Source organism: Vollenhovia emeryi, unplaced genomic scaffold, assembly GCF_000949405.1.
Source record: "Vollenhovia emeryi isolate VEMERY1.0 unplaced genomic scaffold, V.emery_V1.0 DF943065.1, whole genome shotgun sequence".
Classification (NCBI taxonomy): Eukaryota; Metazoa; Arthropoda; class Insecta; order Hymenoptera; family Formicidae; genus Vollenhovia; species Vollenhovia emeryi.
In genome coordinates, this window is record NW_011963301.1 from 1 (window position 1) to 3269 (window position 3269).

Sequence of the window (3269 nt, forward strand, 5' to 3'; positions counted from 1 at the left end):
GACGCTACGCAACAACGGCACCAACGAGTTAAAATACGACGATTTCAAACGCACGCTTCATGGAGAATCTGCAACACGAGGTGTTGGAGCTGGAATTTCACGAATTCAGCAAGGGACACGACACGATTAACGAGCTGGACTTTGCGAAAATATTGTTACGATACACGTACCTCGAGACCGACGAGTAAGTTGAACAATTACGAAAGCTGTGTCCCAACAATGGCACTTCAACAGCTGCGAGAACGCGACTGAGCGACGAACCGTTGGCATTTTGAATATTTTGAAGATAATAAGATATATTTTATAATATATCCTTCTTTCGAACTGAGCTACACATTCTCCCCGCTCCCCACACTTTTGGATACTTTTCGGCCCATCACATTTTCTAAATCAATTTGAAAATCGCGCACGGTAAGCTTGACAATCGAATTCGCAGGTACGACAAGTACCTGGACAGAATGCTGGACCGAGCAGAGTTGCATATTGGTATCACATTTGAAGAGTTCCGGCGCTTCTATCAATTTCTGAACAACCTGGACGACTTCTCGATAGCGATGCGAATGTACACGTTGGCCGATCATCCTATATCCAAAGGTAAATTAATCAGGACTGACGCGTTCTGAAATGAACCGATTTTATTTCTTACTTAAATGCGAATTGTCTACTTAAATGCGTTACGTCTTTTCAATGTCGTCTCTGCTTTTCAGACGAATTTCAACGCGCTGTAAAGATATGCACGGGAACGATGCTTTCGACTCACATAATCGATACAGTCTTCGCGCTATTCGACGTCGACGGGGATGGCCAGCTCTCCTACAAGGAGTTTATAGCGATCATGAAGGATCGATTGCACAGAGGCTTTAAGGTAAGGCATCGCGGATATCCACGGAACTTTGAAAACATGTGGCGTTCCAGAATTACCTTACAAGATGCGCCGTGTAAAATATTAAAATGTGGAAACGTCGATGTAAGTCGCGGAGAGAATGTCCTTTTAAAATTTAAAATTTACCCTGAAAATCGTGTAATCGTGGCATTTTGAACAACTTTGTAAGAATTTTCTGAAATTTTACCATGCATTTCACTAGTAAACTGTCATAAAATTCTACGAAACGTGCCGCATTGTCCTGCGATTATACGATCTTCAGGATAATTTTAAGAGAAAATTTCGAGGGGGGAAACCGCTGAGGGCATTGTGGTGTACAGATTTGCGGCATTACTGGGCATTACTAGGCATTTTTGGGGCATTAGTTCGGGCATTAGGCCTTGCTGGGGCATTGTAAAGATAAAATAATATAAAATAAGATAATAAGATAAAGTAATGCCCACTGGACAATAGTAGACGTTGGTGTACAAGATTTTGGTCAGTGGTTTCTCCCTCGCCGCTGGCCAAAATCTTGTACACCAATGTCTACTAATTTCCAGTGGGCATTACTTTATCTTATTATCTTATTTTATGTTATTTTATCTTTATAATGCCCAAACTAATGCTCGCGAGAAAATTCTCTTCGCGTACTCACTGCAACACGGTGAAGAGACTTGTACGAACGGTTGCCACTTCTCAGGCTCTGCAGCGACGCATACTACGATATTATCGGGCAATTTATAAGATGCAATGGAAAAATTGCGATAACACTGTTGACCAATGCGAAATAACTCGAACTTTTGCAGTCTCAACAACGCAACGAGGGATGGGAGGCATTCAAGTTCTGCGTGAAACAAGAGATGAAAGCGCCATGAAGAACAAATGATGAAATACGCGAGGAGCGTTCGCTAATTTACAAAAGTCTCATAAACGCTCAATACTATCCAGTAACGTTGATCGTTATCGAGTTATTTCATAATTTCCTGCCTTTCTCGTGCTGACATTTATTTATTCGAAAGTATATTAAAATGTTTTACGCAATACGCAGCCAAATTTATAAAAACCATACTGTTGTTGAAATGGTTATAATATACATATATAAAAGTCATTATTACTAACAGGAAAACGAGAGCAGTTTGCGTGCTAATTAATAAAAACAATAGAAACTACAAGATAGAGATTATTCTACGTCTTTTCAACTGTTTCTATAATATTAACTAATCTATTCTTGCTTTGTCACACAATTTCACAATTAATTGTACTTTTCTACGGTTCTGTCTCATACAAAAATTCTCTGCAAACTTTTCAGCGAGAATTACTTATGTTAGCAGTTATAGAAAATGCACAAGTTATCATAATACATACTTTCTGGTAAATCTGAAGCCAGTTTCTTTCCTTTGAAATGTATAATACATGAAAATTTTAATTTTCAATAATAAATTTTGTAACTTCTGCTGCATCCCCAGATATTGAAACGGCGATATTTGTCAACTTAGCTTCTAGTATTTTTAATTCAGATCAAGTTTACGATTTATAAAACGTCCCATCTGGATGTCTATCGTTGCCAAGATATTAAAATATGTTAAAACATTTTAGCATTTATTCAAGATGTACGTTATAAATTACTTATTAAAGGTGATGATAATAAATAAGCTGTTGCTGTAAAAACCCAGGTACTAGAATCTATTTAAATATTTCGTAAAAAAACAGTCGTTAATGACCATATTATTTCTTATTATTTCGGGTAAAAATCTTCATTAAATTCTACAAGTTTCAGCGAAATGTTCCACGCAAGGTTCGTAATAAAAAAAAACTCTTACTTGCAATCGATAAAAAGTAAATTAGAAAGTTGCAATCTTTAGTTTTTTATGTTCACATAGGGTTTGCAACGACGCTGTGGACACTACTTTGATGATACTTCGGCAAGGACGGCAGCTAACGAGCTAAAATACGAATTCAAACGCTTCATGGAGAATCTGATACAGACGTGATAAAATTAAGTCGCTTCGCTGTGCCCGCTCTCAAGTTACAAGATACAATTCGTCCTACACGCGGCGGTCCAATTCTACGTGTCTGCGCCGCCGACCGGGCAGCAATTGTTCGTTATCAGTCATCGCACCGATTGTACCGGTAAGGTAAATGTCCCTATTGCCGACCATGCTCCCTCTACCGACCACTTTGACGTGAAACGTTATTTACAAGGCTACCGATTCATCGATACGTTTATAAATAAGTGAAGTGGAAAAATTCCGGAATTCGCAGTACAAAAGGATTGTATCGTGCAGAGTAAGTACAATAATTAGATATTTTTTTCGCATTTCTTGCCGCACGTCACCATCCACGCATATTCTTAAGAGTGTGGTTAAGAATTGTCGGTCGCCTAAATAGTCCGTATATTTAGTTCAGA

At 38.4% G+C, this 3269-nt stretch overlaps 1 pseudogene; it reads left to right on the forward strand.

Annotated features, from left to right (window-relative positions):
• The first annotated feature begins 7 nt into the window (after positions 1-7).
• LOC105566855 lies at positions 8-1980 on the forward strand (annotated as a pseudogene).
• Positions 1981-3269: the final 1289 nt, after the last annotated feature.